This window comes from Eretmochelys imbricata, chromosome 2, assembly GCF_965152235.1.
Source record: "Eretmochelys imbricata isolate rEreImb1 chromosome 2, rEreImb1.hap1, whole genome shotgun sequence".
NCBI lineage: Eukaryota > Metazoa > Chordata > Testudines > Cheloniidae > Eretmochelys > Eretmochelys imbricata.
In genome coordinates this window covers 154903148-154925580 of record NC_135573.1, presented here as the reverse complement: position 1 = coordinate 154925580, position 22433 = coordinate 154903148, and positions in this window count along the sequence as shown.

Here is a 22433-nt window from a genome sequence, read left to right as displayed (position 1 = left end):
CCCCAAGCACCGGCTCCGCAGCTCCCATTGGCTGGGAACCTCTGCCCCAAGTCGGAACCCACACCCTGACTCCTTCCCAGACCATGCACCCCAACTTCCTGCCCCAGGTCAGGACCCCCTCCTGCACCCTAACTCCCTCCCAGACCTCTGTGATGTTACTGACGTGAACTATGACTGTATAAATCATTGTTGCAACCAAGGTCCTATAATTGCACCAAATCTTGTACAAAGGAGATCAAGTAGGATGCCTATCAAAAGATTATGATTTGCTGGTTATAATTGTGCTATCTGTATGCATGTATCATTTTGTATTTAAAGTTATAAGTATTGGCTTTAGACTATCTGTATTTCAAACTTGTGGTATGCTTCTGGGTAACACCCCAGAAAATTTGGCATCAGCACTGCCTAGCCTGATTGATGGCCCATTAAGGACCATCAGCTATATAATTGACCCATTGAGAGAAGGCAGGTACACCTTGTGACTCAGCAAGGCATGCAGGGACATGTATATGGACAGAACTCTAAGGTTTTTCTATGCCATATGCTGGGTAGGTTGTGTTTGGAACAAAGGAAGAACAAGCCACATGGCAAAAGCTCAGCTGCATCGTCTCCATTTTGTCTTCAATCGTGCTTTTTACCTCTGGAGGAACTTTGCTATACTGACAGGTTTCAGAGTAACAGCCGTGTTAGTCTGTATTCGCAAAAAGAAAAGGAGTACTTGTGGCACCTTAGAGACTAACCAATTTATTTGAGCATGAGCTTTCGTGAGCTACAGCATCTGATGAAGTGAGCTGTAGCTCACAAAAGCTCATGCTCAAATAAATTGGTTAGTCTCTAAGGTGCCACAAGTACTCCTTTTCTTTTTGCTATACTGAAGCACCAAACAAAGGACTGAATGACCTATCCAAGCTGTGGATGTACTCCAGAGACTTGATTTGAGCCTGCAGTTTATTCCATCACTGCCAGAAGCCTGAACCAAGAACTTTGCCATTGCTGTATGTAATTGACTACTTTGTTAGCTGTCATCTATATTTCTTTCTTTTTATGAATAAACCTTTAGATTTTGGATTCTAAAGGATTGGCAACAGCGTGATTTGTGGGTAAGATCTAACTCGTATATTGACCTGGATCTGGGGCTTGGTCCTTTGGGTCAGGAGATCCTTTTTTCTTTTACTGGGGTATTGATTTTCATAACCATCCATCCCCATAACTATGGTGCTGGTGGTGATACAAGGGAACTGCAGTATCTGAGGGAATTGCTTGTATGACTTCTGGTTAGCCAGTGGGATAAAACCGAAGTCCTCTCTGTTTGGCTGGTTTGGCGTGCCTTAATAATAAAGGACACTCAGCCTTGGGCTGTGACTGCCCTGCTCTAAGCAATTTGTCCTGAATTGATACTCTCAATTGTGTCCCACCAAAGGTAGCATCGTTACACCTCACACCCCAACCCCCCTGCCCCATGTCAGAACCCCCTTCTGCATCCAAAGTCCCTCCTGGAGCCGGCTCCCTGCCCCAGCCCTGAGCCTCCTCCCACACTCCAAAGCACTTGGCCCAGCCCAGAGCTCCCTCCTGCACCCCAAACCCTCATCCCCAGAGCCCACACCCCCAGCCGGAGTCTGTACCCCCTCCTGCACCCCTGCCCCAGCCCTGAGCCTGCTCCCACACTCTAAACCCCTTGGCCCAGCCTGGAGCCCACTCCTGCACCCCAAACCCCTCATCCCCAGCCCCACCCCAGAGCCTGCACCCCCAGCTGGAGCCCTCACCCCCTCCCACACCCCAACCCCTTGCTCCAGCCCAGTTAAAGTGAGTGAGGGTGGGGGAGAGTGAGTGATAGAAGGAAGGGAGCTGGAGAAAGTGGGGATGGGACCTCGGAGAAGGGGTGGGGCCTCAGGGCAGGGGGAAGGGCAAAGGTTTTCGGGTTTGTGGAATTAGAAAGTTGGCAACCCTAGGGGCCTTTTCATTACATTTCTGTAAAGCCCTGAGTATGTAGCCACCAGGCAGATACAGCTGGCAGCTGTGTCCCAGGCCTAGGCAGGAGGAGGTGCAGTATTAACCAGCCTCTGCTTCATATTAACCTTCACTGGCTGCTCTCCAAGGTGAAGGGCCGCTGGGGCCTAGCTAGCATTAGAGCAACAATCAAGTAGGAAATTACATCATTGGCAGCCTTTATCTCCCTGTTGAAGCTTGCCCACTCTGCAGACATTGCTGCTTCCCAGACCCACCAAACAATTCCCCAAAAGCCCTCTCCTAATTTTTAGATGGGTATTCCATATAAAAAGACCAATCCGAAAAAGTATTTGCAGAAAAGGAACCTACAAGACAGCGAGATTTGGGTTGTGGTCCTGGTTCCTACATGCCAGGGATTGGGAGGGAGGCTTCCTGAAACAAATACAATGTGATGTAGTTTTTTGCAAAAAAGACAAAGGTGTATTAACAGCAGCGTTGCAAGTAAGTGTCCAAACTGGGGCACCAATCTTTAACAAAGACGTGAACAAGTTGAACAGGAAAAGATTGAAAAAATTGTGCATATTTAGTCTAGAGAAGAGAAGGTTAAGGGAAGTAAATAGGATGAAATTCAATAAGGACAAATGCAAAGTACTCCACTTAGGAAGGAAGAATCAGTTGCACAAATACAAAATGGGAAATGACTGCCTAGAAAGGAGGGTACTGCAAAAAGGGATCTGGGGGTCATAGTGGATCACAAGCTAAATATGAGTCAACAGTGGAACACGTGTAAAAAAAAAGCAAACATTATTCTCGGCTGTATTAGCTGGAGTGTTGTAAGCAAGACATGAGAAGTAATTCTTCCACTCTACTCTATACTGATTAGGCCTCAACTGGAGCATTGTGTCCAGTTCTGAGCGCCACATTTCAGGAAAGATGTGAACAAATTGGAGAAAGTCCAGAGAAGAGCAACAAAATGATTAAAGGTCTAGAAAACATGACCTATGAGGGAAGATTGAAAAAACTGGGTTTTTTAGTCTGGAGAAGAGAAGACTGAGAGGGGACAGGATAATAGTTTTCAAGTACTTAAAAGGTTGTTACAAGGAGGAGGGAGAAAACTTGTTCTCTTTAACCTCTGAGGATAGGACAAGAAGCACATTCAGACCTGGGCGACTGGAGAGCAGTGGCTGCTGGCTGGGCACCCTGACTACTGCTACTACAGACACAAGGAAGTGGAGCATAATCAAATAAGTCTGAGAACCACTGATCTAGGTATATTAAGCCTGACTCATTGTGGAGGGATGGACTAGATCAGTGGTTCTCAACTGTGGGTCTGCCACCCCCTGGGGGGTCCTGAGTCCCCCTAAACCGCAGAGCTAAAGCCCGGAGTCCCGGTGCCCTGCAGGACTAAAGCCTGAAACCCCGAGCCCCAGCACACTGTGGTGCAGAAGCCCCGAGCCCCTCCGCCCCACAGGGCTAAAGCTGGGAGCTTGGAGTCCTGAGCCCTGGTGCATCCCAGGGCAGAAGTCCCCAGCCCCAGCGCACTGCAGTGCTAAAGCCAGCCCTGACACACTGCAGGGCTGAAACCCGAGTTGCCAACTTTCTAATTGCAGAAACTGAACCCCCTTGCCCAGCCCACTGCCCCGCCCCTTCCCTGAGGCCCAGCCCCTTCCTGAGGCCCCACCCCCTCTCACTCCATCCCCCCTCCCTCCATCACTTGCTCTCCCCGATCCTTGCTCATCTGCTCATTTTCACTGCAAGGCCCAAACAGGCATATTTATTGTTTTGACAGATGTATTATGCTAATTTCATGTTTTATTTGTTACCTGACGCTAGAGCTGGCAGCAAAATAGTCAAAAAGGCTAATGTTAAAAAAAATGAAATTTCACAAAGGTTTTCATGATTCTTTCCCTCCCCTTTCCCATTTTTCGTAATCAGCTCCATGTTTTTTGTTCACTAAAGTTACTGTAATTTTATGTGTAGAATTAGGACCACACATTATCACAGCTGCAATGGATCCATTAATGGCCCACTCCTGAAGCCCATATACAAATCCATAGCGCACAACCACAGAAATGCATACTTGTCCATATACCTATATAAATAAATCTGTAGAAACTGACTCCCACGCCTATATGCAGATACTCACATGTATTCATGTGTACACATCTAGCATGGTCTAACATATGTACTTCCGCATTACTTATTATTAAAATTTTTGTTTAGTGCCTAGAGACCCCAACTAAGATCAGGGCTCCAGGGAGGTAGATGCTGGACATACACATAAAAAGAGAGATTCTGCCACAAAGAGTTTATAATGTAGCTAGACAAAAGTGGGGTGAAAGGGGGCAGTAAAGGAGAGAGGAGGGGATATGGGGGTATGTGGGGTGGATGGGGATGCAGGGGGAAGCAGAAGGCGACAGGTGCATGAGGATGTGGGGAGCACAGAGAGTGCAGCAGTGTATGCAGGTGAATGGGATACAGGGCTGTGGGGGTGAGGGACATGGGGTGGCGGCTCTGGGATGTGGAGAGGATGGGTGGGAGAGTGCTGTAAGGGGTATAGGGCTAGGATGGATAGGTGTGAGGGACTGGGCAGGATGGGATGGGGGAGGATGCAGTGAGGGAGATGGAGATGAAGCGGGGTTGGGAGGGGGAGGGATGCAATGACGGGGGCATGAGGGTGCAGGGGGGTTGGGACAGGGAGGAATGCAGTGAGGGGGATGGGGGTGCAGCCCCATTCCCAGCACTCTGAGATGGGAATACACATACCTCCAACTCCTGGGTCCCAGCGATGGGGCGACAGACCGCAGTTCGCTGCAGGCCACACACCGCAGCTCAAGCCCAGCCACAGGAGGAGCACATGGAAGAGCACGAGGAGGAGAAGAGGGCCAGCAGCAGCGGGAGAAGTGCACACCATCACCCCTCAACAGCTGCCTGCTAGGCGCACTAGTTTGTCCCTTGCCCTGTCCTGGCTAATGGAAGCTGCGCCTGCAGGCAGTGGGCGGGGCAGCATGCAGACCCACGCCGCCGCGCCCCCCCCTCCCCCCGGCTACCCCTACATGTAGGAGCTGGAGGGAGGACATGCCGGTTTCTTCCTGGGAGCCGCAAGGCACGGCAGCTAGCAGGGAGCCTGCCAGTCCCACTGCACAGCACCACCAACTGGACAGTCAATGGCCCAGTCCGCGGTGCTGACCAGAGCTGCCAGGATCCCTTTTCGACTGGGTGTTCCAGTCGAAAACCAGACACCTAGTCACCCTACTGAAGCCCCGAGGCCCCCACATCTGGCAGCTAAAATCCGGAGACCTAACCTCCCCAACCACCACAGAAGAGAGAAGCCCTGACCCCCTTGTCCCGCTCCCACCCTGCAGGGCTAAAGCCCCGAGCCCCGCCTCCAGTGGCTGAAACCCAGAACCCCAAGCCACACCCTCACCCCCCTGGTGCTGGGCCCTGGAATTTTTATAGCATGTTGGGACAGGCCTCAGAAAGTAAAATGTTGAGAACCCCTGGACTAGATGACCTCTTGAGGTTCCTTCCAGCCCTACATTTCTATTCAATTTCAGGGGGGAAGAGGTGAAGTGGGGGAGGAATGGGGACTAGGCCATGGGTGGAACAGGGGAGGGGCTGTGGGGGAAGATGCAGAATAGGATGGGCCATGGGCATGGCCGCGGGCAGAATGAGGGAGGGACTCCGGGCTTGGAGTTCCAGCCAGGAGAGAGAGCTCTGCTGCAGTCTCAGCCCACCCCGTCCCATGGCCCAAACTGAGCTCTCAGCCCCCCACCCCATCCAGGGTAGGACCATAGTGGGGAGGGGCAGAGGTTTCAGCCCCCACACCCTGGCCAGGGCCAGGAGAGGGGGCTGAGAGCAGCAAGCAGGGGCGGGGCCTCAGCCAGAAGAGGCGGGGTAGCAAGCTAGCCACCCGAAGGGGAAGCTTCACCCACTGCCCGTGTCTCACTGTGTGCCATGTTCATTTTATATTGTTATAGTTTTTTTAATCAAAATGTTGTGTGATACCAGTCAAATGTCTTACGGGTGTGTAAGTATATTACATGTAGTAAGTATATTACATCACCGCTGTTCCCTTTATCATCCAAATCTATAATCTCATCAGAAAAGATATCAAGTTAGTTTGAAAGGATCTGTTTTCCATAAATACATTTTGACTGGCATTAATTATATTACTTTCCATTAATTCTTTTTTTAATTGAGTCCCATATGAGCCACTCCATTGTTGTGCCCAGGACCCACGTCAGACCGAAAGGCCTATAATAACCCAGTTCATCCCATTTACCATTTTTAAATATTGTCACAATATTATCTTTCTTTTAGTCTTCTGGAATTTCCCCATGGAACGCAGGAAACTCTTAGTGACAAGTAACAAGGGGCACAGAGGGGTTAAGGAACAAAGTACAGTATCAAGGGAAGTGGTGGATTTTCCATCTCTTGATGTATTTTAATCAAGACTAGATGCCTTTGTTGAATGTGTTTGGTCAAAAACCAGCTACTGTGCCATACAGGAGGCCTGTGATATGCAGGGGGTCATATTAGATGCTCTAATTGTCCCTTCTGGGCTGAAAGTCTACTAATTTATGAAAAACAGAGTCTAGCATGGGGAGCAGCCTCTGATGTCTTACTGTCTAGCTGGCTTGCTTCCTGATCCACAGAGAGTAGCTCAAACATCCAAAGGGGCTGGCCAGGGGCAGGACATCAGCACTGCAGGGGAGGGGTGGGTGTGGCAGTGACATCACAAGGGCCTTTTGCAGGACCTCAGCCTATTGGTCAAAGGTGGTGGGGAGGTGGTGATGTCACAGAGAGATGCTGACATCAGCCAGGCAGGACAGGGGCGCAGAGCCAGAGAAACCTCAGAGATCCCTGTGGCTTTGCCTCAGCAAGTCTCCTTCTCGAGGTCTCTCCTTTAGGACTGAGAGAGAATTCTGGTTCATATACATGGGTGCAAGGAGGACCCTCTTTCGAGTTTTCTCCTTTCCTTTTACTGATTTTACTGGAAAACAGACATCCCTGTTCAGAAGGTAAGAAAGGAGGGAGGGATAGCTCAGTGGTTTGAGCATTGGCCTGCTGAACCCATGGTTGTGAGTTCAATCCTTGAGGGGGCCATTTAGGGATCTGGGGCAAAAAAAAAAAAAAAAAAAAAAAAAAATTGGGGATTGTGCCTGCTTTGAGCAGGGGGTTGGACTTGATGATCTCCTGAGGTCCCTTCCAACCCTGATATTCCATGATTCCATGAACCTCCGAGAGGTTTAGAACCTGTTTAGTCTGATTCATCTGGTGCCAGCTGAATTCTAGGCATGGAAAACACTAGCTTAAGATGGCAGAATTTTATTCCCCACCTTGGACTTTGTGCCTTAGAATCACTGAGGTACCGGGGTGGATCGGCTTCCCCAGGCGCAATTTAAAGGGCCTGCGGCTCCCGGCAGCAGCTGGAGCCCCCGGCCCTTTAAATTGCTGCCAGAGCCCCGCTGCCAGAGCCCTGGGGTAGCGGCAGCGGGGCTGGGGCAGTGATTTAAAGGGCCCGGGGCGGTAGCGGCGGCTGAGCCCTGGGCCCTTTAAATCATCCCCGGAGCCCCGCCACCGCTTCCCCAGGGCTTCAGCAGGCTCCGGGGACGATTTAAAGGGCCCGGGTCGGTAGTGATGGCCGGAGTCCTGCTACTGGAGCCCTGGGGAAGCGGCAGCGGCGGGGCTCCAGGGACGATTTAAAGGGCCCAGGGCTCTGGCCGCCGCTACCGACCCAGGCCCTTTAAAATGCTGCCAGAGCCCCCGGCTGCCAGGCCCTTTAAAATGCTGCCGGAGCCCCCAGCTGCTGCTGTTACCCCGGGGAGGGGGCTTGCCGGTACAGGGTGGGCCGGGGATGGCTCTGACCTCCCCCAGCCCTGCCCCTTCCAGGGGCCAGAGCCGGCCCCAGCCCAGCCCCGTACCGGTAAGTCCCTAGACTTACATTCACTCCTGCCCACAGGACATTCTCACAAGCAAACTAGAGAAATGTGGTCTAGATGCAATTAGTATAATGTGGGTGCACAGCTGGTTGAAAGCCCATGCTCCAAGAGTCCTCCTCCATGCTTGGCTGTCCAACGGAGAGGGTGTATCTAATGGGTCCTGCAGGGATCAGTCCGGGGTCTGGTACTATTCAATATTCTCATTAATGATTTGGAAAATGGAGTGGAGAGAATGCTTATAAAATTTGCAGATGACACCAAGCACTTTGGAGCACAGAACTGGAATTCAAAATGCCCTAAACAAATTGGAGAATTGGTCTCCTTCAGTCAAACTCCATGGCCGGGCCCCTCTCTATAGACAGGGCTGAGCTGAAACCCCAGAGCCAAACACTCCTCCTCCTGGGCAGTGCACTCCGACCTCCGTCGGTCCTGGGGCCGGTTTTGTTCAATATCTTCATAAATGATCTTGAGGATGGTGTAGATTGCACTCTCAGCAAATTTGCGGATGATACTAAACTGGGAGGAGTGGTAGATATGCCGGAGGGCAGGGATAGGATACAGAAGGACCTAGACAAATTGGAGGATTGGGCCAAAAGAAATCTGATGAGGTTCAATAAGGATAAGTGCAGGGTCCTGCACTTAGGATGGAAGAATCCAATGCACCGCTACAGACTAGGGACCGAATGGCTAGGCAGCAGTTCTGCGGAAAAGGACCGAGGGGTGACAGTGGACAAGAAGCTGGATATGAGTCAGCAGTGTGCCCTTGTTGCCAAGAAGGCCAATGGCATTTTGGGATGTATAAGTAGGGGCATAGCGAGCAGATCGAGGGACGTGATCGTTCCCCTCTATTCGACATTGGTGAGGCCTCATCTGGAGTACTGTGTCCAGTTTTGGGCCCCACACTACAAGAAGGATGTGGATAAATTGGAGAGAGTCCAGCGAAGGGCAACAAAAATGATTAGGGGTCTAGAACACATGACTTATGAGGAGAGGCTGAGGGTGCTGGGATTGTTTAGCCTGCAGAAGAGAAGAATGAGGGGGGATTTGATAGCTGCTTTCAACTACCTGAAAGGGGGTTCCAAAGAGGATGGCTCTAGACTGTTCTCAATGGTAGCAGATGACAGAACGAGGAGTAATGGTCTCAAGTTGCAGTGGGGGAGGTTTAGATTGGATATTAGGAAAAACTTTTTCACTAAGAGGGTGGTGAAACACTGGAATGCGTTACCTAGGGAGGTGGTAGAATCTCCTTCCTTAGAGGTTTTTAAGATCAGGCTTGACAAAGCCCTGGCTGGGATGATTTAACTGGGAATTGGTCCTGCTTCGAGCAGGGGGTTGGACTAGATGACCTTCAGGGGTCCCTTCCAACCCTGATATTCTATGATTCTATGATTCTATGACCTTTAATGGTCAGATGCTGCTTAGCACTGTAAGAGCAGCTTTTGCTGGGGGATTCTCCCAGCACTTTCCAATAGTGGGAAAGTATTAAATCCCCATTTGACTGCTGGGGACAGAGCCATAGAGAAGAGAACAACTTGCCCAGAGTCCCAAGGTCAATAGGAAAACCAGCAATGGAACCCAGGAGTCCTGCCTCCCAATGCCCTGGTCCAGTCACTACAGCAGAGCACACTCCCTCTCAAAGGCAGGGGGACCAGACATGAAGGTCTGGTTCTAATTGCCAGCTGTGGGACGGAGTGTGCAGCAGTGGTTTGTGAAGGGGCCTGAAAATAAGGACCGCTGGGTCCCATCCATGGCTCTGACACTTGGTGTGACTCTGAGCCAGTAGCTTCCCCTCCCCAGGCCTGTTTCTCATCAGTAGGGTTGGGGTCGCAGCCCCTACAGCCCAGGGGGGTTGGGAGGCTCCAGGAAGGTGTGTAAAGTGCTGGGATGTCAGAAGCTGAGAGGCGCTGTCACCCCCGCACTAGGGAAGCGTTCTGCACCCCCTGCTGCTGGCTGAGTTTCTCCGTCCCCTGGCAATAAGCCAGACTCTTGTTTTCACGCCCAGTGTCAATCGCCCAGTGTCATCACCCTCCCTGCTGGCTGGGCAGGGTAACTCCTCAGGTCACCACACTCTCCAGCCTGTCTTGGGCTTGGGGAGTGAGGAGGAGGGCAAGGGACGACCCTGAACATCATCCATCCATCACTCCATCACCTAGAGCAAGTGAGTGGCATTAGGGTTCCTTGGTGGCTTCCCTTGTCTGTCTGGGGATAGGCAGAAATTGGGGGACAGAATTTCTGCAAAAGGAGATTTGATCTGCAAACAGCCCCCAGGAGTCCCTTGTTCTCAGACTAGGGAGAGACTTCTCCTGGGCCATGCCCGGTGTGTTGGGAAATGTCCCAGCAATGGGGCTCCCAGGCCTTCCCTTGTGGGAGACTGTTCCCCAGGCTGAGAGTCTCTGAGCTGGGCCAGACCCTGTGAGCGGCTGAGCATCAAAATCAATGGGAAACGAGGGGGCCCTGGGTTTCCTGTGCCAAGGGAGTTTGTGACTTTGACATGGGGAATGGTTTCCCAGGAGAAGTCCAGACTCCTGGGTTCTGTTCCTTCTCTAGCCTCGGGGTGGGGAGTGTGGCTTGGGATGGCAGGAGGCAGCTGCTTGTCCAAAGTGACTGATGGTCTTTGTGACTGACCCCAGTGCTCAAAAAGGAGGCGACTCCCCGGGTATTGCAGCACCAGGGATGACGAGGGGGAACGTTGGGAGCAGATCATGCAATGAACTCCTGCCAGTGTGTGTAGCTTGCACTCCCTGCACCCCTGTGGGGGGAGGAGGAACTGCTCTGGCTGGGGCAGGGATGGGGAGGGACCAAAAAGGCTGGTTAGTGAGAGGCTGCCTTGACCCCAAACTCACGCCTGCTCCCTGCTCGGTTCCAGGATGTCCAGGCTCCAAAGGATGTTCAGGAAGAAGGCTCTGCAGGTGGCCCCAGAGCCTGAGGGAAGTAGCTGCCATCTTCCCAAGGAGCAGAGTGGCCCCTCTGTCCCCGCAGCGGAGAAGAAGCTCCCAGCCGGGCCAGGAGGTGGAAAGACCCAGCCTCCTGGCAGAGGAAACCCGCTCCCGGCACAGGCACCAAGGTGGGAGAGGCCCCGGCCAGGCCAAAATGGAGCTGGCCCAGGATGCGGCTGGACAGGCGAGACCCAGCCCAGAAGGGGAGCCGGGCAGGGTGGCTCTTGGGCTTGTTGTGTGGGCAGCACCAGCCCCAGGAGCCCAGCCTGGTCACTTGAGACCTTCCAGCCTCCCCAGGGCAGGAGGTGGAGGATCCCTTTCCCAGCACAGCAGCTCGGCCTGCTCCCCATGGGACAGCAACAGCACCTGGGACTAGGGCAGCAGCAAGGCCGATGGGCGCCGCTGCTTTGTTCCAGGTGAGGAGCCAGGCTGGACTCAGGGAGGGGTGAGGAGGGAGCTGTGAACACCCTGGGCCCAGGCCTTGATCAGTGCTATGGGGGTGGGTCCCCAGCCCAGGTGTCTGGCCTGAGCCACGTGAACCCCACTGACACTAGATGCTGCCACTTTGGTCCTTGGTGATCCATTGTCGGGGGAGGGGAAGGCACGTCCCAGGGAGTCCAGGACAGTGGGAGGATCTCTTTGCTATGGGCTCCTGAAGGAGTTGGGGGCTGAAGGCATCACTGAGAGGGGGAAGTGTGGGGCACAATCTGCCCTAGATCCCGGAGGTGGAAAGGGGGCACATTGCCCCACCATGCCCCTGTCCTTTCCCTGAGTGGCAGCAGGAGTCACCCTGTCCCCTTCTCTCCCCGGTGCAGGGACCCCCAGGGACTCTGAGGACGAGGAGGAGGAGGAATGACTGGACGTGGCCACAGAGGAGGCTGCTCTCAAAAACATCCAAGAGCACCTCCAGGACCGAGAAAAGGTACAAACGTTCCCCAGCTGTGCTGGAACTGAGATTGTCCTGCCCCTTCCCAGCATCCCAACCCCCTGCAGAGGGTCTTGTCCCTCATGATCCACCACCCCAATGCAGACCTTTCTCCTCCATGACCTCGGATTCCCAAGATGGGGGTGTTGGTCACACACCAGCCGGGGTCTCCTCCCCACACAGGCACTGTCCCAGTTCCTGACCCTGCTTGTGTAGGAGTCGTGGGTGATTTGGACAATGGGAGGGTCCCCACTATCCCCCACTGAGGCCTGAGTCCTGCAGCTGGCGTGGGTGGGGCAGGGAGGTCCCTGGCTACCTGGCTCTCTCTCCCCTAACCCCACTCCTGGTGGGTGCAGGATGAGGCCCAGCAGCTCATGTTCCTGCACGCCTTCCACCCCGTGTGTCTCGCTGCACAGCAGAGAGGGCAGGACACATTGGAGCCACAGTGCTGCAAGACAGCTGTGGTGGAGAGGATTGTGGTGAGTGAGACAAGGCACCCGGCAGCTGGAGGGAGGACAGAGACATGGGAAGGGCAGGTTTCTCCCTGGGTCAATGGATGAGGGATGGCTGGTGCTGGAGGGGCAGCTGAGGGCAGGGATTGCTGAGGTTGAAGATTGGGGAGAAGAGACGGGAGAAATTCTGAGATTGGTCATTAGTGGGCAGGAATGGGAGGAGTGGGAGGCAGGTGGGCGGATCCTGCTGGGTGTGCGGGGAGCTGTAATCTCCTCACTGGAAAGTGTCAGCGGGGCCCGAATCTCACGCACTCCTTTGTCTCCTTTGGGTCTCACAGGAGCTCATTGAGGAGCTGCCTGATAACTCTCCACCCGGCGCTGTCCTCACTAACTCCCTGATTGCTGTGGGCAACCTCAGGTACCGAGACCCTCTTGCCTGGTTCCCCTAATCCCAGTGCTGCTCAGGCCCAGGGCTGGGAGTCACTGTCCCTCCCACTCCCAGGTTACCTTCCAAGGGTGGCTCCTCTGGCAGAGGTGATGGGAAGGTTCCCTCTCTCCTGCTGCGCTGTTCTTTTCACTCCAGTAACATTGCAACGGCTTTGGGGAGAGGCTCACTCCCAGGATCAGATACAGGAGGGGCAGCAGGGTCCAGGGAACAGGCGCTATTCCTGCCCTGCCACTGTCTGTCTGGGAAACCTTGGCCTTACCATTCCCTGGCTCAGTGCCTCAGTTTCCATTCTCACCAGCCTCTGCCTATTTCCCTGCAGTTTCACGTCCCTGTTGGTGCCAGTCCCACTCCTGCACTGCACAGTCTAATACCAGCTCCTCTCTCTTGCCAGTGCCATGACACCTGCCCTGGAGTCAGAACTGGAGACCCACCTCCTTCGAACTGCCCTGCATTACATCTTCACCTTGGGCACGGAGAAGGACACCACCCAAGTCCAGGTAGATCATGCTAAAATCATGGATTGAAGAGCCAGCTGTCATCCTGCCATGAATCTTTGCTAATTGCCTGCAGTGGGATGTGAATGAGAGAGGCCAGGATATGTGTTTGGGGATCTCACCGGTGCTTCCCAGAGACCCCTCTTGCCATCCTATGGCAGATGTAGCCCCAGTTTCCCTAACTCTGACCCATGGCTCTCCTTTGCTTTGCAGGATCTGCATAGGGTCTTGTCAGAGCTCCTGGATGCCATGCTGGGGAACCTGCTGGCAGAATCCCCAGACACAGCCAGGCTCCACTACATCTTGGAGGTGAGCCCCATGAGAGGGGTGGGGGCAATTTTACCTTAACGCTTATGTAAGCAGAGTCAGGATGAGCTCCACCCTGACATCTGGTGGTGAGGTGTGGCAAGTTGTGGAAAAGAACTTCAGGGGCTTATCTCATTTGCATAGGCACACCACCCTGTCTAGAATGAGGCCATAGCTGCCCAAATGGTCACTTTGGCTGCTGTGGGATCCCCAGTGTCTCTGTTATTGGGGCAGGAAGAATAAATTGTTGTTACTCTGATTATGGGAATCAAGGACAGTGGAACTGTATTTGGCCTTTTGTTGTAATGGAGGGACTCGCAATCAACTAAGTAGCACTCACTAGGCAAGGGACATGGGTTCCAAAACTCTGTGAATTGAGAGAGGCTGGGAACAGGTATTAATACTTGGTGGCATGGGTCCCTGGTGAGGGCTTTACATTCTAATTACACTGCCTCCTCTCTCCACTGTGGAACATCAGAGCTAATTTTGATTCTATTAGGAGTCTAGTTACAGGCTGCTGAGCTGAATTCACTTTGGGCCAATGGTGCACCAGCACTGAGGCTCCCCTACTACAAGCTGAAATCACAAAAGAGCTAAACTTACTAAGAGCTGAAATCACTGAGTGTTGTGTTAAGTAGTGGGGGAGCCTGAAGACATATGGTGGAGCAGTTTGCGGGACGGCGAGCAGAGCGGCTGGTGGAGCGGAGCAGTTTGGGGGACGGCAAGCAGAGCGGAGCGGCTGGTGGAGCAGAGCAGTTTGTTGGATGCCTAGAGCAGCCCATGGGGCGGCTGGCAGAGCGGAGCCTCATGGAGAGGTGGGGCCATCAGCTTTGGATCACGTAAGGTGCCCCTTAACTCCCTCCACCCAGGTTGGGAGGTAAAACTCTGCAGATAAACTTTTGAACTCTGGGGCTGCCCTGACCAGGGACAGAGACTTTTGGGTCGTTGGACTTTTAGGACTTTGGGTGATTTTGGGTTGCTGGACTCAAGAACTAAAGGGAAAGGACACGCCCCAATTTGCTTGGGGTGGGTTTTTTGCTCATGGGTTGTGTTATGAATCCTGTTTGTGGTGTTTCCCCAACATAATGCCATATTGTTTCTCTCCCTTATTAAAAGGCTTTTTGTTACACTCAGACTATGTGCTTGGGAGAGGGGAAGTATTGCCTCTTGGAGGCGCCCAGCGGGGGTGGTATATATTTGTCCCAGGTCACTGGGTGGGGGCTCGAGCCAGTTTGCATTGTGTTATTGGAATGGAACCCCTAGATACTGAACCCGGCCCTTGTTGCTGCCAACTCTGACAGGCAGAAGGGTTACACTTAGATCCATTTTCCAGTCTGTCCTCCTAGCTGGGCCCCCAGTGGGCCGTCCTTGGTCAGGGCAGTCAGTGCAATGCAGTTTCAGACCCTTCCTTCGAGAAGGCCAGAGGAAGGAGCTGGGATTTCAACCCAGAGCTCTGCCTGGTTCTGTTGAGCACTAACCACAGGGCCCCTGGCTGGCCTGGGGAGTGAGAGTCTGAACCCCTCCTGCAGGGATGAAAGTAAAATGCAGATTTTATCACGGGGCCGCTCTGGCCCCCCCGAAAGGGGCGAGACCTCAGGCAGAAGGGGTGGGGCTGGGGGTCAGCATCCCCCAGCCAATCCGTCTGTGCTCCCTGACCTGTGGCTCCAGCAGCGATTTAAAGGGCCCGTGGCTCCGGCCGGCCGGCGCAGCAGCGGCAGAGGCAGCCGGAGCCCCAGGCCCTTTTAAATCATGGCCCCGGGGCAGCTACTTCTTTTGCCCACCGACCATCAGCGGCGGGAGGGCAAAAGGGGCAGGGATATTAAAGCGCTGCCACAGCAGCTTTTTAACATCGCTGCCCTTTTTGCGCCCCCCCAGCCGGTCGTCACTGCCCCTTTTGGGCCTCCCATTGGCAACCCTGCTGGTAGGGACCTGGCGGGGGCACAAAAGGGGCAGCGACGTTAAAGCGCTGCTGTGGCTTTACCGGTACACCGTACCGGCCTGTACCCCCTTACTTTCACCCCTGCCTTCCTGTGAGCTCCAGGAGATGGCCCTCAGAGAAGACTCACAGGCTCCTTCCTAGAGAAACAGGAGGACCCCAGAGAATCAGCCCTTCTCTCCAACGGGCCCTGAGATTCCTGCGGGGATCGTGCTCACACTCAGTCCCTTCATCCAGCCAAGGACTTGGGAGCCAGGGAGGGGTGAGGGGTCTGTCTCCTTTCTGGTGAGCTGTTCAGGAATCTGGAGTTCAGGGAGGATGGGACCAGCCCCAACACCGAGCACTGTCCCAATCTAGAGAGACAATAACAAGCTGTGACCTGCAGGATACAAGCATTGTCCTGGGGGCAACAATCCCCTTCTAAAGCTCTGCGATCAGTGAATCAGATATTCCACCCCACACACAATGCCCCAGCCCCCTGGGGATGGGGAGGGGCTCATTAGCACAACACATGCCCCTGCCCATTCATCCTGAGCTGCCTCCTTTCCCCACAGCACATAAACTACTGGATCGTGTCCAGGGTGTCGCAAGAGAGAGCCAGGGCCATTAGGAGCAGCACGGCCCTGCTCAGATTCACCAGCACCCTCCCTGAGTTTGACGTAAGTGGCCTCTGACCCCAGCTTCCTGACTCCAGGCGTGGGTGGGCTGGCTCTGAGGGGCTGTAGGATCTGCTGCTGCAGGGGCTGGGGGTTAGGAGTGTTCCTCTTGGGGAGGCAGAGTCAGAGCAGAGAATGAGTTTGGCTTGAGTCAAGTTCTTCTTGTCCTGGTTAAATGACTCTGGGCTTTGAAGGGGACCATGCTCCAGGTTCATGCCTTCCTGTCATCCTGGAGCAGCTGGGGAAGCAAATCCTCATGGAGGGCCCTGCCCACATCTCTGTGCTCCAGGCTCCCTTGTGGGCAGAGAAAATTAAGGGTCTAGCTCTAGCTCCTATACTCTAGCATCTCCTGCTGAGGGTCTATGGGGAAGGAGAGTCCTGGCCCGAGGGGACTGGGAGCTGACAGGAAAATGCTGATGGAGTCCCCTCTCCCTCTCCCTTCCATTAGAACTCAGCAGAATTCCCCAGGATGGGTCACCATGTGGCACAACTGGCTGTGTTCATCGGTGACCCAGCCAACGACATCAGCTGGCAGGCCAGGGAGGGGGTTTACTAGTTCTACCAGCTGCTGCTGCACCAGAGGGGTAAGGAACCCAGCTGGGAAATGTCTCACTCTTCTATCGGGTGCCTGGGACCCCAGCCAATTTCTCTCAGACTGACCCTGGCTGGAGGATGAGTCTCTCTCTCTCTCTCTTTCTGTGTTCTGCACCACGCCCTGCAATTCTGTTGGGCCAGGCACGCAGCGAGGACTCTGCCCACTGTGCAGCCAACAGTGGGATTGGAAGGACACAGACACTGCAACCAGAATGACAAATGTGTGTCTCTTTCCCAGGGCTGACCATCCATGAGGCTGAAGACTTGTGGTGCTGGGACTGGCACCAGGACAGCAGGCTCCTGGGCTACAGGAACACAGCCAGGGTGGGGGAGGTAAGGACACTCTGCCAGGGCAAGAGACTGCTCAGGGAGTGGGGGTGGCTGGGTCCCCTGCAGTGGCTGCCTCCTGGGGTCACTAGACGGAGATACCGTTCTAGCCCCACGATTTGGAGCCTGGTTCTGGGCAATCTGCTAATGCCTCATGTCCTGTTGGTGTTAGGTCTTCAGAAAGTTCTTCTCGGAGGGGCAGAGAAGATCCTTCCTCCAGACGGCAGTGCTGGCCATCCACAACCCCCTACTGCGTGTCTGCCAGGCTAGGCTGCTCCTCACCTACTCCCTCCTGGGGGAAGCCCAGCAGTTGGTGGGGGACAAGGTAAGCAGCTGCATTAGACTCAGGAGACTGAGGCGGGGCTCAGGCCTCATTCCCATCCAATGACCATTGGCTGGCCTGGCAGCAAGGAGCCTGGTGGGGAATGGGAGTCAGAGCAGATGCTACTGGCAAGGGAGATGAATTCCCCTCCATGAGCAGGAGGGAGCCAGCTTGTCCTCGGAGCAGCTCCAACTCAGCTCGTTAGCAAGGCTAATTAATGACAAGCGTTACCTCATCATGGACTTATGTTCTTAGGACACGGTGCTGTTGCTCTTGGAAAGGGCAGCAGAGTCCCCTAAGTGCCTCTGTGAGCCTCTCCTGTCCCACAGGGCTGCACCCAATTCCCCGTGGCCTAGTGTCTGTGTCACCCGAGCCACCACCCAGAGTTGCTCCCATCACTGGCAGCCTGGGAGGCCAAGAACTGAGGGGTGATGGCGACTGACCAGGTAGGGCTGAGGCACATGGGCGGGGGAAGCTTGTCCTGCTGCTGGCAGGGCTGGACCCGCTCTAGAGAGAACAGGAGGATTAAGTGAGCAGGGGCTGTTGATCTGTCCCATTCACCAGGGCTGCCATCCTGTGGCTTCAGCATTAGTCACTGGGGTGACTTGGGGAAAGGTCTCAACCTCCCCCCATCCCACTTCACTGCTGCCAGAATCCCTCCTGCCCCACCGCTAGAGCGCCCTCCCTTCCCTGCCTGGGTGGAGGTAGAGGAGAGGGTTCTGTGAACTTGAGCTGTGGGTTGGAGGTGGAACAGCTGTCAGGGGCACTGAGGGGGAGGTGGCAGGAGCTCACCCTACAAGGAGGGGGGGTTGGCACCGGAGGTCACTAGAAAGGACAACAAGACTCCATTCTGGGGGTCAGGAGGGTGAATCCATCCCTCAGAGCTGGGCAGGTGCTGCGTGGAAATGCTGCTGGTTCCAGGTGCCCTGATCCCTCGGGGGTGTCTGAGTCTCGTTCCCTTGCAGCAGGAGGCCGTCACAGCCAATGTGATGCACCAGCTCCGCATCATCCGGCACTTGCGCCAGGTGCCTGAGGCGCTGCAGGAGCTGTGCCTCTGAGGCCACCAGCAACTCCCGCTCCCTGCTGCAGGTACTGCTCTGGGTCACTGTACATGGGGAGCTGGTGGAAGGGGAAATGGAGCCCCCTAGCACTCACAGAATCTCTCTCCCCTCTCTGTGGAGCAGGGTCCTTCCCTCTTCCTCCCAAATTCCTTCATCTGGGGCAGGAGCTCTTTCCCTCGCACCCATTCCCCTTCCCGCTTTCCTTGGTCTACCCCCATCCCATTCCCCTTGCCCCCAGGCAGAGCTCTCCCTGCCTCATATGGTGCAGAAGGGCTGTTGTGTCAGGGCCACTGTCCCTAGCCCCACTGAAGCTCAGAAAGCTCCACTTTTGAGGAGGTGGGGGTGGGACAGAGGCTCAGGGCTAGCTTCCCCTCTGCCGTTTATTCTCCCCTTGGCCCTTCTATGGGGTCTCTGGGTGTGAAATGAATAGGAGTCTCCTTTCCAGCTGTCTTCCAGGCCCTGTGATCTGGCACAGCCTCCCAGAAGGGCACATCCTGCAGCTGAGCCACCTCAGGGAGCAGTGGGGACAGGTAACCTCGTCCCATCAAAGCAAGCAATGCTGGCTCCCAAAAAGGCTGAGATTGAAGACCCTGCTCCCTCCTGGAGGTAAGAGCTATTTACTCCTTGCGGTATGTGGGTCTCTTGGGGGAGAAATAGGATCCCCAGTGCGTAGTCTGGTTGGGAGCTTCCCCCATCCCTGGCTCCCAGCTCTGGGACAGAGACGTCTCCATCATCGTACCACCCTAGTTTTGTTCCTAGGAAGAGGCTCCCCAGAGAAGTCCTCGAACCTGGACTCCTGAGAGTGTTTCTGGCAGGAGGCTCCAGCCCCTCGGGCATGAAGAGAGCATCAGGTAGTCTCGTTCACATGGCATCTCAGGTCTCCAGCTCCACTTCCTGCAGCAGGGCAAATGAACCCATCAGCTCCCAGAATCCCAACTCTTTGACCTCCTTCCACTCAGCGGTGGGGTTTCTCCAGCCCCCTCACCACACCTGTCAGCCTCTGAATGATGAACGGCCTGACTGTCAGTCACCAGAACAAGCAAACTCCAGTTCCAGGCAGTGGGGCCTGTGTATACTCAGCCCTGCTGGAAACCAGATCTGAAATGGGGAGCAAGGACCGCAGCCCAGTAACAGAAGTAGTGGACAGAGCAGGCCTGTAACAGGGTGCTTTCCCCTGGGCTGCACAGCCTGGGGCTTAGCCAAGCTGATTACAGAATGAGCCCAAACTGACATGCACCATGTACCTGCCCCTAAAGAGCCAGACTTCAGTGGTGATCCAGCCCAGCTGCGGTATCAACAGGAATGAGAACGAGGTAGGAAGTTCAGAGCAGCAAGGAAAGCCTAGAGGGGAACTTGAGAAGAGAGGTAGGAAGTGCCCAGGGAAAACTGCAGCAAAGAGAAAGGAGCAGACCAAGGACCTGGGCTGCTACCAATGTCAGGGTGGGACTGGGTTTCCCTACTGGCCCCAAAGAAGGGGGCGTACACACACTCGGAGAGGGTTACCAAGCCCAGCAAGGGGGCTGCAGGCTGAGCAAGAGCCCCAGCGATGGCAGAGGGACTTCTTTCTGTGGAAAGACCTCTTTGACTTTTAGTGAGAGACAAGCTGGGCCCTAGAAGGGTGGACTAAAGGTGGTGACCTGGCCGGAGGCTGAGTTACCAGGCAGAGAAACTTCCATGGTGCTGGAGCAACCATGAATGGGGGATGTTAGCCCAGCGAGAGGGCTCTGATTCCATGCCTGGACAAAAAGAGCAGACATGGAGAGCATGCCTGAGCTGTGCTGAGAAGGTTAGCCCAGGAGAGCAGGGCATGAGAAAGTGTACAAGCGTGGCCTAATGCCAAGATGGGGACAAATGTTCTTTGTTTTGGGTGCAGAGAAGCTGGCCATATCAAAAGACACGGCCTGCTTAGGAAATTGCGGAGTGGCAAAAGGAGGGGCCAGGGCCCCAAGAAGATAGAAAGAAAGGAGAAGGTGTCCTCTGGCACAAACCCACATGAGGCAGGCAAAGTGGAGGTGGCAGTGATGGCCGTGGACCTTGCAAACCCTCCACCAACACACCCTGTCGGGTGCTGCAGGGAGGTGAAGGATGAAATGGTTGGCCCAGAGATGAAGCAGGGACAAACACAAGGGTGGAGCAGTCCATGGTGGGTTCTCAGACCCTGACGGAAAAGGTTTTGGGGGGATACAGCGGCAGTAGCAAAAAGGCTACAGAAGAAGCTAATGGCTTCAGAACAGGCTGTGCAAACAGCTGTTAATGAGAATGAGTGGCTGCAGGAAGAGCATTGGGATATTGCAGAAGAGAAGGATTGCCTCTTCATTCTGGTGAGCCAGCTGGCAGGGGAGCTGGAGACGCCGAGCGCCCAGGCTGTCCAAGCACACAGCCAGTGACAGTGAGAAGATGGCGAGGGATAAACCTTGGACAAGAACTTGCCCCTGGTTTGGGCCAGTTTTTAAGGAAGAGGGTATATAACAGCGTGGTTTGGCCTGTGGGCTACAAAGCCTGGAACTAGGCCAGGTTGATTACCAAGTGAGTCCCACCTGAGGGTAAACCAGGGAAATCCGCAGGAAAAGTAGTGGAGCAGACCTAGCTGTTCAGTACAGGGCCTTGGGCCAGAACCTAGAGTCCAGGGCAGGACTGAGTTCTCCCACCGTCCCCAAGGAAGAGGATGTACAAGGGTCATAGAAAGAGCTACCAAGGTCAGCAAGGGAAGGCCGAGCCAAAGTCAGGCTGAGGAAGAGCCCCCAAGAGGACGAAAGGCCTTGTTTCTGTTAAAGACATTTTTGGACTTTTACTTTGGGATGAGAGCGACCCAGGAAGGAACGGACGAAAGGACAGTCATCTGGCTGGAGCGCTGAGTTCCCAGCCAAAAAATTGCCAGAGTGGCTATCGGCGGGGGTGCTAGCCCAGCAAGAAAGCTGTGACACCAGGCCTGGCCAGGACCTAGTGGTGTGTGAACTCTGGTGTAAGCCTGCTGCCATTATGGAAACAGCCTGGTATTGGAGAGTGGTGGGGAGAATAGGGAGATGGGAGGGGCTGCTGAGGCTGGGGTGAGGAGGAAGCTGTGGGGCTGGAAGGGGATTAGAGATGAACTTACTGGACACTCACAGACATTATTAGGTTTCCTGCCTCCAAAGGGACAGGGCACACCTCAGCCTGTTAGGTAGGCTGGAGACTCACACTTCACTCGAACACACAGCATTGAAGTGGTTTGGGAAGCGTAGTAACAAAACAGATTTAAGTGATACTAAGCAAGAGAAAGAGACAAGTTTGGTTACAAACAAAACAAAACATGCTTTGTAGTGATTAAAACTGAATATTAGCAAGTCACAATCTTTGCCTTAGCAGTTTCCAGACTAACATCAAATTACCAGCATCTCCAGACCTCTGGGTGCTGTTCCCTCTCTTCCCTACGTGATGGAGAACTCAAATGTCTTTTACTCCCCTTCTATTACCCAAAGTCCATTGTCTGTAGTGGCAGAGTCAGGAAAGCTTCCTAGGGTGCAGACTTGGTCCCCCGGGGTGTGCTCCCCAAGCTGCCGTGTGTTATCTTGGTTGTTTTGTTTACCCTTGATGTCCATGTACTTTCACTTCCTGTGGTTTACAAAGCTTGACCCAGACAGATAAATCCACATTCTTATCTCTAAGCCAAACTTGTTTATCAAGTCTGATCGCAAAACATATTTTAAGAAGCTATTTCCAGCACACATACACAACTCATTATACCCCACCTGGACCTATGTCACACAAGGATATGCTTGACCAGTGTGTTCTCAGCATTCCTAACAGACCTTACTTGATGTCCCTGGATGGTACGATAATTCTCTATTGAATCAGTTGATTTAATTGCTTAGACTTTTGGTTTCAGACCCTCTGTTCTTCCCCTGGGGTGCCTGGACCCTGATTGTCACATCTGTCTTCCAGCTCTGTCCCAACCTCTCACACAGATGTATCCTGCAGCCAGCCCAGCTCAGGGAGCAGTGGGGACAGTGATTTCATCCTGTCAAACCAAGCAACATGGGTCTCATTGAGGCTTAGATGGAAGATCCCATGTATCTCCTGGTGGTAAGGACCATTCACTCTTCTG